A 15,197-nucleotide genomic window follows, 5' to 3' on the forward strand; every position below is an offset into this window, starting at 1 on the left:
TCCATTTCAGTGAGGGGGGTGTTAAAGTCCCCTACTATTATTGTATTGTTGTTGATGTGTTTCTTTGATTTTGTTATTAATTGCCTTATATAATTGGCTGCTTCCATGTTAGGGGCATAGATAATTACAATTGTTAGATCTTTTGTTGGATAGACCCTTTAAGTAGGATATAGTGTCCTTCCTCATCTCTTATTATAGTCTTTGGTTTAAAATCTAATTTGTGTGATAGAAGGATTGCCACTCCAGCTTTCTTTTGATGCCCATTAGCATGGTAAATGGTTTTCCACCCCCTCACTTTCAATCTGGAGGTGACTTTGGGTCTAAAATCAGTCTCTTGCAGGCAGCATATCAATGGGTCTCGTTTTTTTATCCAATCTGATAGCCTGTGTCTTTTGATTGGGGCATTTAGCCCATTTACATTCAGGGTAACTATTGAAAGATAAGAATTTAGTGTCATTGTATTGCCTGTAAGTTGACTGTTACTGTATATTGTCTCTATTCCTTTCTGGTCTGTGTTACTTTTAGGCTCTCTCTTTGCTTAGAGGACCCTTTCAATATTTCCTGTAGGGCTGGTTTGGTGTTTGCAAATTCTTGTAGTTTTTGTTTGTCCTGGAAGCTTTTTATCTCTCCTTCTATTTTCAATGACAATCTAGCTGAATATAGTATTCTTGGCTGCATATTTTTCTCATTTAATGCTCTGAATATATCATGCCAGTCCTTTCTGGCCTGCCAGATCTCTGTGGATAGGTCTGCTGCCAATCTAATGTTTCTACCATTGTAGGTTACACACCAGCTTGTCCCAAGCTGTTTTCAGGATTTTCTCTTTTTCTCTGAGCTTGTGAGTTTTACTATTAGATAAAAGTAATATTATCTAATAGTACATATATAAGTTTTTCTTTCTTTAAAATTTTGGGAGGCAGTTGGGTGTCAGGGTTGACCTATTTTTATTGATTTTGAGGGGGGTTCTCTGTGCCTCCTGGATTTTGATGCCTCTTTCCTTCCCCCGATTAGGGAAGTTCTCCACTATATTGCTCCAGTATACCTTCTGCCCCTCTCTTTCTTCTTCTTCTGGGATCCCAATTATTCTAATATTGTTTCATCTTATGGTATCACTTATCTCTCAGATTCTGCCCTCGTGATCCAGTAGTTGTTTATCTCTCTTTTTCTCAGCTTCTTTATGCTCCATCATTTGGTCTTCTATATCACTAATTCTCTCTTCTGCCTCATTTATCCTAGCAGTTAGAGCCTCCATTTTTGATTGCACCTCATTAATAGGCTTTTTGATTTCAACTTGGTTAGATTTTAGTTCTTTTATTTCTCCAGAAAGGGATTCTCTAGTATCTTCCATGCTTTTTTTAAGCCCAGCTAGTGTCTTTATAATTGTCATTCTGAACTCTAGTTCTTAGTAATGTCCGTACTGATTAGGTCCCTGGCAGTCGGTACTGCCTCTTGTTCTTTTTTTTTTTTGAGGTGAGTTTTTCCATCTTGTCATTTTGTCCAGAGGAAAATAGATGAATGAGAGAACAAAATGCTAACAGGGTACAATGACCCCAGAAATATATACACTAAACAAATCAGAAGAAACCCAAAACTGGGGGGAAAAGAAAGGGAAAGAAAAAAACAGAAAAGAATATGATCTGGCTGGTGAATAGATCAGAGCCACAAACTAGAGTTTGGGCATTTTTGGTATGTTAGAAGAAACGGCCTCCCAAATTTTTAAAGAAAGAAAAACTTATATATGTACAAAAATAAGGGTAAATACAATGAAGGGATGGAATATGACTGTAAAGATGAAAAGTATAAAAGATTTTATAAAAGGAATTGATAAGAAGTTAGTTGAAAAAAGAAGAAATATTTAAAACAAACAAACAAACAAAAAAACCTGGAGAGAATGTGATCAGGCAGGAGATTAGAACAAAGCCATACACTAGAGATTTAGGGTATATTTTGGTTTGTTAGAAGAAACTGTATCCCAAAATTTTAAAGAGAGAAAAACTTATACATATACAAAAAATAAGGTTAACTACAATGAAGGGATAGAATATGACTCTAAAAATGAAAATTTAAAAAGACTTTTAAAAAAAGAATTGATAAGATGTTGGTTGAAAAAGGGAAAAAGAAAAATTCAAAAAATAAATAGAAAAAGAAAAAAATAAAGAAAATTTAAAAAATTTTAACTTTGAAAGACTAAAGCATCATGGGAAAAAAGCCATGATTCTATGTGCTGTATTCCCCTAGTGCTGGAGTTCTGCCATTCTCATTGATCAGTAAACTTGGTCTTGGCTGGCTGTTCTTGCTGATCTTCTGGGGGGGTGGCCTGTTGCCGTGGTTCCCAAATGTCTTTGCCGGAGGCAGAATTGCCCCACCTTTGCCAGGGGCAATGCTAGGTAATCTTCTTGGGTTTGCTCTTGATAACTTTTGTTCCCTGAAAGCTTTCCGTACAACCTTGGAGGATCAGAATGAAAATGGCGGCCTCGCAATCTCCACCCCAGAGGAGCTGAGACCTCGGGGCCCCATTCCTCAGTGCACCCCCAGAGAAATCAATCATTCTCATCTCCCCAGTCTCTGGCCGCACTCCATGCTCAGCCATCCTGTGACCGAGCGTTTCTATCTCTGGCACACGACCCTCATTTGGAGTCTCCAAACCCAGCAGATTCCTGTGGTGCGCTCCCATGCCACTCCTCCTAGGGAGGAAGGGGAGTCTCCCCAGATCTGCCACTTGTTGGGTCCCTGCTCAAGAGCAGTGGCCAGATTGTGCTGCAGATTGCAGTTTATGGCAATCCCAAAGTGACAGCCCACTCCTCAGCTCTGTCTTTGCAGTTGGCTTCCCTGCTCCGATACCTGGGAGCTCAGCTGCACTCAGGCACCCCTGGTCTTTCTGTGACCCCGAGGGTCCTGAGACCACACTATCCCAGCGAGGATTCCACCCCCTGTTTAGCCACTGGAGCATTCGCCCCTTAATAGAGCCGACTTCTAAAAGTTCCCTCAATGGAGCAGACTTCTAGAGTGCTCCACTGCTCTATCACTTGCTGGTAGCCAACTGATGAAGGCTCCCTCCCCTGTGGCCTGTCTTCCCAAATATGGGCTCAGATTCATTTCTCTGCACATCCTACCTTCCAGAAAGTGGTTGCTTTTCTGTTCAGAGAGTTGCTGCTATTCTTTTCTTCAATCTCCTGTTGAGTTCGTAGGTGTTCAGAATGGTTTGATACCTATCTAGGTGAATTCCTGGGACCAGATGAAATTTAGGTCTCCTACTCCTCCGCCATCTTGCTCCTCCTTTCAGTAATAATGATTTCTCTTGCTTCCCTCCATTTCTGACTTCCAAAACATAAAAAGAAACTGGGTGGCTCAGTCATTCAGCATCCGACTCTTGATCTCAGCTCAGGTCTTGATCTCAGCGTCAAAATTTCAAGCCCCATTTTGGGCTCCACACTGGGTTTGGAGCCTACTTTTAAGCTGTATGAAAACTGATGTGAGTTCTTGAAAATGGTCCAATCAGGAGACAGTGGTGTGATGTTACAAATATAGAGCTTGAACTGGGGACAGGCCCCCAATGCCACCCCAGGTGGCACACCAGGCAGGGGTCACAGGGAAGCCTCCTCACCACTGTTCAAAGCAGACCCCAAAACAAAGGCAAGTGCTAAGCCTGCGCTGGGTGCTCATTGTTTCCTATTTTTTCCACCGTGAGGGTGAAAGAGAAATTTAACACATGCCTGCTTCCTCCTGGGCTCAGAGACCCAGCCTTAGTGTAATAGCAGCCACCAGAGACAATCAACTTCCCAGCCAATGCCAGTAGCTCCTGGCAGCCCTGCGACTGATATCAATGTGTGCAGGAGGACCCCGAGTTTTCATTTTTATAAACTGCAGGTACCTATCCTTTACCTATTTCTCTATTAGAGTTATTTTGTTTTATTAGTGTTATTTTCTGGGAGTTCCTTATATTTTCTAGATATATACAGGTTGCTAGTTGTAGAAATTACAATTAACCATTCTGTTTTTTATTAATTTGCTCCATGTTGTCCTTCATGAAATAGAAATCCATAACTTTGAAGTAATCTTCATCAATTTTCTTTGCCTTATGTTCATGTTTTTAAAGTTTTTTTAAAACAGTCATTCCCTCACTCTAAGTCATAAAACTATTTTACTATATTTTCTTCTGTTAGTTTGTAGTTTTACCTCTTACATTAGGTCTTCAGTGTATCTAAAGTCCACCTTGTATGTAATGTTAGGTAGGGACCCAGGTTTTATTCTGCATATAAGTGAGCCAGTTTTCTCAATTTAACTAAACAATCTTTCTTCCCAGTATATGGTATGATTGTTCAGCTCTTTACATTTCTTTGCACTTGAGTCTTGCAGAAAAGGAAACATGATGTATCTCCTCAAATTGCTTCCAATCTCTTTGGAGAGCTGAGAATAACACACATGAAACTGAACAGCATGACATAATTAAGAACTAAATTGTATGTTGAGGACCTTAAGGGCAGAATAACTTCAAACAAAAGGAATTCAACTAGGTTTCCCATGGTCAAAAAAGACTTTGAATTATTTAGCACTGTTTAAATGAGACAGGTGTCCTTTTTCCTCCATTCACCACCAAGTTACCTCTAGAAGAATTACACAAAGCGTTCATGCCTCATCCTGAGCCACTCCTGTTTATTGTTGCCAAATCCCAATGAATAAAACCAGATTCTTCTCTCTGCCCTATATGGGTGCTAACTAGACAGCCAAGAAAGATAGGTTGCAGGTCCTGTTCTTCCTCATATTTGGGGATTTACTGATTTGAATGCAAATGGAGGTGCAAAAGTAAAATTAGTTCATGCTCAGATACTGCTAAAAGAACTCCAGTAACCAGACACCAGTAATTCATGACACTCCCAAATAGGTAGGTCACTTTCTTTAATTATTGTAAGTTTGGGTAGGGTCACTGGCTGAGGTAGTACTTTATTTGAAGAAATATATTTTAGCAATATCAGGAGATATTTTTAAACTACAGGGTCATTACAAATGTGAAAGCTATAAGCTTGTAATACCATAACGATAACTAACATGTATTGAGTGCCAAGCACTACATTAAGCATCCTATATGTATTATTTTAGTTAATCCTCAAAAACAACTTTATGAGGCAATTACTATCACAATTTTACAGATGAGAAAATCAAGGTACAGAAAAGTTAATTTACTCAAGATCATACAGCTAGTAAATAATAATTGTTAAAATTTAAGATTACCTGTTCTTAATAAACTTCCATCATCCCTAAGAATCATCTGTGTGATTTTACTTCCCATCTACAATCCCACAAAATTCCAGAAATCAAGTAATTATCCCTGTTACATTAGTGTCTTTCAATTACACTCAATGTTGGCCAGTGACCATCGTTTGCATTAACAATGGCAGTGGTTGGGAATTTTCTTAAGGTTGTCTCCCCATAAAAAACCCTGCTCCTGTGCCCAAGGAGCACCCAGGGACACTCAAAAAGGGCCTAAAATGATTCTCAAAATATCCTTGATACTATGTGTCTATATAGTCTATAGCTGTAGAAACAAGGAACTTAGAAACAGAAAGAGATGCAAGGACATAAACTAATGAGAAACACTCTCTAAAGGAATTAGGAGACAAAAGTGAGAGATTTGGCTCTCATCAACACTGAGGCAGGAAATGCTCCTACCAAGAAAAGGCAACTGAGTCAAGGTAAACTTAAACTTAGCAAAGGTATTAGTCTTAAAGTTTGGACTTGCATAAGGTAAGAGAAGTAAAAGATGCTCCATGCTTGGTGTAGGGCTGTGGCCCTATGCCTAGAGAGAGGAAACTGGATTTGGAAGATTTGAGAAAAAACTAAGCAGACATTATCAAGAAACTTCATGTTCAGAGGTTAGAAAGATTGGATGTAGAATATGGCTGAGACCCTTACGTGAGAACACAGATTTACATTTATTTTGTAATTAAAGATTAGGCATATCTGAAAGAGGAAGATGTGTTTCACTGCACCTCTGACTTCAGTGTATTTAATTTGAATCCTGGAAGAAAAAGATAATTGTTGTATATTTCATGTCTAATCTGCAATGTAACACTGCAAAGGAGACATTATTATCCACACTTTATAGATAAGAGAACTAAGCCTCTGAAGTTAAGGTCCACAGCCAGTAAATGACAGGGGGATATGTGAAGCCAAAGAGGTAATTTGAATATGTGCTCTTTCCATTAAATTTTTCTACTTGTCAGGAAGGAACTCAGCTAAGATAGGAAGCTTAGTTTTACATCAATTTTTCTCCCATTTAACATTTAAATTTATTATTTTCCTTTTTTTTTAATTTAAATTTTGTTAGTTATAAATTACATATGTTGTGCTAGGTAACTTTTACTTAAGCAACACATTGAGTTTATTTATTATATAAGTATGTCCTCCTCCATATTTTCCTCACTTCCCAGTATCAGTTTTGTGTTCAGCTTTATTGAGATCAATTTACAGATAACATTGTGTTAGTTTACAGTATGAAACATGTTGATTTGATATACTGCAAAATGATTACCACTCCATCATGTCACATAATTACCCTTTCTTTTTTGTGGTGAGAACATTTCAGATCTTATTCTCTTAGCAATATTCAAGTGTAAAACACAGTATTATTAGCTATAATGCCCATGTTGTACATTAGATTCCTAGAACTTATTCATCTTGTAATTGGAAGTTTGTACCCTTTCATCAACATCTCCCTGCTTCTCCCATGCCCCACCCCCACTCCCAGCCTTGGTAACCACCATTCTACTCTGTTTCTGTGAATTCAGCTTTTTAGAGTCCACATATAAGTGATATCATACAGTATTTGTCTTTGTCTGACTTATTTCACTTAGCATAATGCCCTTTAGTTCTATCCATGTTGTCCCAAATAGCAGGATTTCCTTCTTTCTTGTGCCTGAATAATATTCCTGTGTGTCTGTGTGCGTGTGTGTATATACACACACGCACACACACACACACACACCTTTGTATATATACCCATGGGATTGCTAGATCATAAAGTAGTTCTAGTTTTAATTTTTTGAGAAAATTCCATACTGTTTTCCACAGTGGTTGCACCAGTTTACATTCTTCAAAAGAGTGCACAAGGGATTGCATCCTCTCCAACACTTGTCATCTCATCTTTTGATGATAGCCATTCTAAAAGGTGTGAGATGATATCTCATTGAGTTTTGATTTGCATTTCCCTGATAATTAGTGATACTGAACCCTTATTCATGTGCCTGTTGACCATTCAGTATGTCTTCTGTGGAGAAATGTCTATTCAGATCTTCTACCCATTTTTTAATCAGACTTTTTTTTTTTTTTTTTGCTGTTGAGTTGTATAGGTTCTTTATATATTTTGGATATTAACCCTTTATCAGATATATGATTTGTAAATATTTTCTTCCATTCAATAAGTTTCCTTTTCATTTTGTTGGTGACTTCCTTTGATGTGCAGGAGCTTTTTAGTTTGATAGAGTCCCACATACTAGTTTTTGCTTTTGTTACTTGTACTTTTGGTGTCATATTCAAATAATTGTTGCCACAACCAATGTCAAGAAGATTTTTCCCTATGTTTTCTTCTAGAAGTTTTATGGTTTCAGGTCTTATGTTTAAGTCTTTAATCCATTTCGAATTATTTTTGAGATGGTGTACAGGGGCGCTATTTCATTCTTCTGCATGTGGTTATCCAGCTTTCCAACACTATATATTGAAGAGATTATCCTTTCCCCATTGAGTATTCTTGGCTGCCTTGTTAAATATTAGCTGATCATAAATGTGAGGTTTATGCCTGGGCTCTTGATTATTTTCCATTGGTCTGTGTGTCTGTTTTTATGTCAGTATCCTGCTGTTTTGATTACTATAGCTTTGTATTAGTGTTTGAAATCAGGAAGTGTGATGTCTTTGGCTTTGTTCTTCTTTTTCAAGATTGTTTAGCTATGCAGGGTCTTTTGTAGTTCCATACAACTTTTAGGATTTTTTTTCTATATCTGTGAAAAACGTCACTAGAATTTTGATGGAGATTGCATTGATCTATAGATGCTTTGGACAGCATTTACCTTTTAACAATATTAATTCTTCCAATCCATGAACACAGGATATCTTTCATTTATTTTTGTCTTCTTTGATTTCCTTCATCAAAATGTTATAGTTTTCAATACAGAGATCTTTCACTTCCCCGGTTAAATTTATTCTTAAGTATCTTATTTTTAATATGATCTTTTTTATTTCTTTTTCAGCTATTTCATTGTTAGTGTATAGAAATGCAGCCATTTTCTGTATGCTGATTTTGTATCATGCACCTTTACTGAATTCATTGATTAGTCAACAGTTTTTGGTGGAATCTTTAGGATTTTCTCTATATAAGATCATCTATCTGCAAATAAAGACAATTTATTCCCTTCTGATTTGGATGCCCTTTATTTCTTTTTCTTGCTTGATTGCTCTGGCTAGAACTCCAGTACCATGTTGAATGGGTGGTGAAAGTGGGCACCCTAGGTGTCTTGTTCCTGATCTTAGAGAGGAAGATTTCAACCTTTCTCTGTGAAATAATATATAAGCTGTGGGCTTGCCATAGATGGCCTTTATTATGTTGAGGTATGTTCTTTCTATATAAAATTTGTTGAGCATTTTTATCATGAAAGGATGCTATATTTGTCAAATGATCTTTCTATATCTATTGAGATAATCATATGATTTTTATCTTTCATTCTATTAATGTGTGTATCACATTTATTGATTTGTGTATGTCAAAGCATCCTTGTACCTCAGGAATTAATATTGTTTGATCATAATGCATGATCCTTTCAACATATTGTTGAATTTGACTTGCTAATTTTGTTGAGAATTTTTATATCTCTGTTCATCAGGGATTTTAGCCTGTAGTGTCTTTATCTGGCTTTAGTATCAGGATAATGCTTGCCTTGTAAAATGAATTTGGGAATGTTCCTTCTTCTTCTTCATTTTTTTTTTTTTTGGAAGAGTTTGAGAAGAATTATTGTTAATTTTTCTTTAAATGTTTGGTAGAATTCACTAGTGAAATCATCTGGTCCTGGGTTTTTCTGTATTGGGAGGTTTTGATTACTGATTCAACCTCCTTACTCCTTATTTATTGATCTGTTCAGATTTTCTATTTCTTCATGATATAATCTTGGTAGGTTGTATGTTTTCAGGAGTTTATCCATTTATTCTAGGTTATCCAATTTGTTAGTACATAATTGTTCACAGAAGTCTCATATGATCCTTTGTATTTCTGTAGTATCTGTTATAATATTTCTTCTTTCATTTTCTGATTTTGAGTCTTCTCTCTTTTCTTCTTAGTCTAGTGAAAGATTTGTCCATTTTTTTTACCTTTTCATAAAACCAGCTCTTAGTTTAGTTGATCTTTTCTATTGTCTCTTAGTCTCTATTTCATTTATTTCTGCTCTGACCTTTGTTATTTCCTTCTGCTAACTCTGGGCTTTGTTTTTTCTTCTCCTTCTTTTTAAAAATTTTAATTCCAGTATAGTTAACATAGTGTTATATTAGTTTCAGGTGCACAATAGTTTTTCTTCTTTTCTAATTCCTTGAGGTGTGAAGTTAGGTTGTTTATTTAAGATCTTTCTTTTTTCTTAATGTAGGCATTTATCACTATGAAATTCCATCTTAGAACTGCTTTTGCAGCATCCCATAGTTTTGATATGTGTTTCCATTTTCATTTGTTTCAAGATATTTTTTTTGTTTTCCTTTTGGTTTCTCCTCTGACTCATTGGTTGTTCAGAAGTGTATTGCTTAATTTACATACATTTGTGAATTTTCTAGCTTTCCTCCAGTTACTAACTTCTACATACCATTGTAGTCACAAAACATAGCATGATTTCAGTCTTAAATATTTGCTAAGACTTGTTTTGTGGCTTACATTGATCTATCCTAAAGAATGTTCTGTGTGTGCTTGAGAAGAATGTGTATTCTCTTGCTGTTTTGTGGAATGTTCTATATATGTCTGATTAGTCCATTTTGTCTAAAGTATGGTCAAGTCCAATGTTTCCTTGTTGATTTTCTGTCTGGATGATGGATCCATGCTAAAAAATAGGATACTGAAGTCTTCTACTATTATTGTATAGTCTATTTCTCTCTTTCAGATCTGTTTTTGCTTGATTTATTTAGGTATTCTAGTGTTAGGTACAATATTTATGATGGTTATATCTTCTTGATGAATTGACTCCTTTGTCATTATATAATGACTTTCTTTGTCTCTTGTTACCAGTTTTGGCTTATGGTCTCTTGTCCATATCAGTTTTTGAGGAGGAAGACAACAGAAACAAACAACTATAATAGAGGAAGGAGGTTGATGAAAATATCTGCATGTATATGTTTAGCACAAACAATCTATGATTAGAGGAAAAATGTGGATGGGTGTTTTCTGAGAGAAGTTTTTTTGAGAAAGGAAGCAATCTGAACCATCTCCAAACTTCCTGATAAAGTTGTGACTATAGCACAGTCTTTGCTGGATAATCTATTTAGATTATTGTTCATCATTCAGGAAGTATAAGAGATTCTAAGAGTAATGATTCATATCCTCGCTCTCTCTTTCTCCTTCTCACTGAATAATTTAGAGATTTCCAGGACAACACGCCTGGAGAGCACAGGAACCTTCTAAAAAATGACCTTCCTTTGCCTCAGGCGTTCTGGTTTAAATATCTTTAGTACAGCTTTAAAAAGACACAAATTATATATATTCCTCTTCTAAAATGGTAATTCAGAGATCTAAGCCTTTGTGTTATGCTGAAAGTTAATAATTTATCCTTTATCACCTTAATTGCAAACATTTCAATTTATTGAATTTATTTTGGCTCTCAATCTCAGGAATATAAACGAATTTGGGATAAGGTTATCCAGTATATTGCTACTTGCTATGTGTGATCAGACAGTTACAGATGTCCATCTGTTTCTTTCTGACGTCATACAAGGAAACACTGAGAAGGACTAGTGCAATCAAAGAAATAACTTTGATAATATCACATAATGTCACAACCCATTTGTTGATATCATTACCTCCTGGTTTAGGATAATCAGAAACACGCTTCCATGGCACTCCACCCACACACCCCACATGACATTGGATCCAACTGTCATCTCTAATAGACACAGCACTGGGTTCAAAGCTGTGGCAGTTGTTGTTTTTTGTTGTTTTTTTTTAAGTGACTCAATACCCAGAAGGCCACCAAGCTTCAGAATCCTGTAAACACCATCACTGTTCGGGTTGGCCACACTCTATGTAAGTTTAGAAAAATTATTCATAATTGACTTTTTGATTCTTGTTTCGCCAAAAATCCAGAATTTTAAATAGATACAACTTTAAAAATTGCAATAAGAACTATCAAGATTATAGTTCTCATATTTAGAAGGCAAAGAAAACAGACTGCCTTTGGAGAGGGCTAAAACAGTTTCTTGACCCCTTACATGCTGCCTACTACACATCAGTGGGTAGGGGCTTTTGGTAAAAACCCACATGTGTGCTCATCCCAAGGTCAGCTGGCTCATTGCTTTGTCACCTTGAGCAAGTCATCTATATAATGCAGACAATAATAGTATTCACCTCAGAGGGTTGATGAGAAAAGCAAATGAGCTCAGAAATACAATGCAGTTAGTGCTTGGTGCACAGGATACACAACTATGATGACTATTCCTACTATTATATCTATTGCATTGTTAACATGGAGGGGCTTTCCATAAGCAATCAAATTACCTGAAAATGTCCAAAAGGAGAAAGAATTCCCATCAGTAATTCATAGTCAGTTTGCTTTTTTCTCCAGAAGCATTGGTCTAAATCTGATGAAAAGCTCATTAAAAACTCTTGCAACTTTCCTGGTAAATGCAAGACTTACTGATAAATGTTCGCTTTCTTTCATTCATTCATTCAACAAAAACATGCTGTATTCCTACATATTGTAGAGCAGGAAAAAATCAATACTTATACCTAAACGGTATACAATGTAGTAAAGGAGATAATATACTTGCATAAATAACTATATTAAGGAGGAAGTAAAAGGTATAGGAGGGATAAGAAAAATTAAGACAGAAAGAGGAAAGATTACTCTGAGGTTCAAGGAATAACCACAAAGAAGGTATTATCTGAAATAGACCTTGAAGGAGAGTTGTGGTTCAGAAAAGCAGAGCCAGCAGAATGGGGGAGGGTGTTACAGATTCAAGGAATAGCCTGTAAAGGGCAAGTACACAGGAAATAAGGGTCAAGCCTGACAGGTACAGGTGGTGTTGAAGACTGGACGGGATGGAAGATGGGCAACAGACGGTGAAGCCCTTGAATATCTGACTCTGTGACCAGAGGCAAAAATGAATTGTGCTTTATTCTCTATTTTTACCTTGAGGTCAGCCCTTAATTTCAATTAAGTCTTATTTAAGGCTAAACGTGTGTTGTTGTTTTTTTTAAAGTATCTCATACTGTTTTTTGTGTGCTACTCTTATTATAATTAGGAGAAAGCAACAGGATCTGAAGTCTTCTTCATGGCATGTTTGTGGGTCCTTTAATTCTCAGGGCTCATCTGGTGTGACATTGGAAGAAACTGTTTTTATATTCCATTGGCCGATCTTTGGTGGCATATCTATCTGAAGTTTGCAGTCTCAGGCCTGAAACACCTCCTATGTAAATACTAAAGATTGCTGAGAGAGAAGCCAAGTTGGGAAGCCTCTGACGGCGAAAGGCGGGTGACATGTGTGAACACATTTTGTTCAGGAATGAGAGCTGAATGGTTGGGCGTGTCTATTTGTTGGAGTTAACAGCCTCTCCCTAACTCTTTTATTAAACACTCAACTAACCTTCAATTGCCCTTTTAGAACTTAATCTCAGTGCAGCTTCCAGCATTTCAAAATCATCAAACATAAAGAGGTACTACCCTGAAAGGGGTGGGGTCTGTGTTTAATGTTAGTTGTAATTACAACTAGTAAACTCGGCAAATGCCCCAGAATGGGAGGTGGGCTAGATTTACAAATCAGTATCTCTATTAGTTTGTGTAAATAATACATTTATAACAAACTGGCACACAGTTTAGAAAAAAGTGTTCTTCTAAAACTTCTACAAATTTAAAATGCCAAAGTATCAGCAGAATGTTTCTTATGAAGTAAGCCTTCATCTTCTAGGAAAGAGTAATCATGATTAATGATTAATCATTATTTTAGGGTCTCTAGAAAGCTAGTTCATACATAAAATCCATTCAGCAAGAGTTTAGGTTCCTGTTTTCTCTGATTCCCCCTGCTGAAAATTCCTTTATTGTAGAAACCCTTTCAGCCAGTCTCTGTGCTGCAGCATTTCTCAGTGTTTTCCTCAGGCTACCTGATCACCTGGAGATCCTGGGCCTCACCCCAGGCTAATCAAAGAGGCTTCATAGGGGCAGAGTCCTGAGATTTGTATTAGAAAGAAGAAAACTTTATTTCTATGATTACTGAAGTCACTTATACCTAGATTCTTAACGATATTCTTCCCAGACAACTGAACCATTCAAAGACCGGATTGATACTGGGTACAGATATTTTTCTCAGCAGCCATGTGACTTTAGAATGATGTCATCTAAAGTCAAAAACTTAATCTAATACCTTCACCAACAAGTTACAGACAGCCAAGGGAACAATTGTGGGTGGAATTTCAGAGAATAATTACAAACCAAACTTCTATAAATACTCAACTGTTTTCTTCCCTTTAATATTTGGCACTTTTCTTCCTGTTAGGTTGGCCTGGGTTTTTTGTTTTGTTTTTTTTTTGCCATTTCTTTCCTTTTGGATTTCCCCCAGATACTGAGTAGTAAGACTAGCTGTGTGTAACAAAAGAGAAGTCATTACAATGTCACTCCTGCAAAAACACACCTTCCAAAACAGTTCCATTTCTAGCTTATAAACTCCACACCTCCTCAGCCCATTTAAGCTCTTATGTAAATACAAATAAGTGTGTATATTTTGGATACTAGCAATTTTTCTACTTTCTAAATACTGCCTTTGATCTTCAAGTTTACAAGTATATGACCAATTATATCTTGACTAGTTCTATACTTTAAGTCAACCAACTGTTTATTTTATAACTTATTGTTTCGTGTTCTGTGAAAGAACTAGAAGTAAAACGTACATCACATTTAACAAGGAGGCTGTGTGGTTAATGAGAAGAGATGGCCCTGCAAACAGAAGACCTAAATTTAAGTCCCAGTTTATGATCCACATAATGGCTGGCAGGGAAATTTACCTACTGCCTCCAAGTGACAGTTTCCTCTTCAAATAAAATACAAATCAAGATAATTTTTATTCCATACCAGTTATTGTAAGGGTTAAATGAGATCAAGAATATTTTGTGTCCCAATTAAGCACTTGTGAATGCCTGGTAGTGCTAAGGAAGCCATGACTTGTTCCTTGACCTCTGATATAGCCTTTCATTTATTTTTATGTTTTTGCATTTTTCAAAATGAGTTGGTTTTCTTGCCCCTTCCTTAAGGATTTAGGACATGGTTTTTGCACATTTGGTTCATCTACGATCAAATGTGAAATGCAATGCTCAACGTTTAGTTTAGATGACACTGTTGCCACCAAGTGGTCACTAAGAGATACTGCAAGCCAAAATCCAGGTGTGATAAGCCACAGCCACATGATGATGGATCAGGCAATTAAAATTCTGTGCAAAAGAACCCAAAGCAGTAGCTTATCTTCTCCTTCCTTGGTGATATAAACTGAGTAATACAACTTTGCTCTAAATCTGCAACGCCATCTTACTCTTTCTTCCTCTCTGATTTACCCTAGGGCCCACAATCAACAATTTAAATAATCATTGGCTCTCTCCCAAATCCCCAACGCTGGTTCTCTGTACTAACAGCCAAAGACCTGCAGAGAAATCTGAGACCTGAAATGCCGGGATGGGGGGTACAGTTCACTACCAAAATATACCCAACATCTTATGTGTGTTTAATCTTTATACCCTCTGAGTAGCATATCAGTATCTTTTTTTTTATAGGCTGGGAAACTGAGGCTCAGATTGGTTCAGGAACTTCCAACATTGTCCAGTTTATGAGCAGCAGGATAGGCTTCAAACCCAGTACTCAACCAAGGTTTTGCTCACCATCTCTCAAAACCTCTCTCCGTGTCACCTCTTGGCTCTGTGTCTTTTGGCTTCACCTTCTATAGAATTTTAGGAAGATACTTCAAATTACCTATGTCTGCACATT

General features: G+C 36.7%; 1 protein-coding gene across 1 annotated transcript in view; it reads left to right on the forward strand.

The window, feature by feature from the left end:
- The window catches only part of TMPRSS11A (transmembrane serine protease 11A), a 39,409-nt gene that overhangs the window by 4,390 nt on the left and 19,822 nt on the right, over positions 1–15,197 (forward strand). The window lies entirely within an intron of this gene.

Source organism: Leptonychotes weddellii, chromosome 2, assembly GCF_054177405.1.
Source record: "Leptonychotes weddellii isolate Sample4059 chromosome 2, ASM5417740v2, whole genome shotgun sequence".
Classification (NCBI taxonomy): domain Eukaryota; kingdom Metazoa; phylum Chordata; class Mammalia; order Carnivora; family Phocidae; genus Leptonychotes; species Leptonychotes weddellii.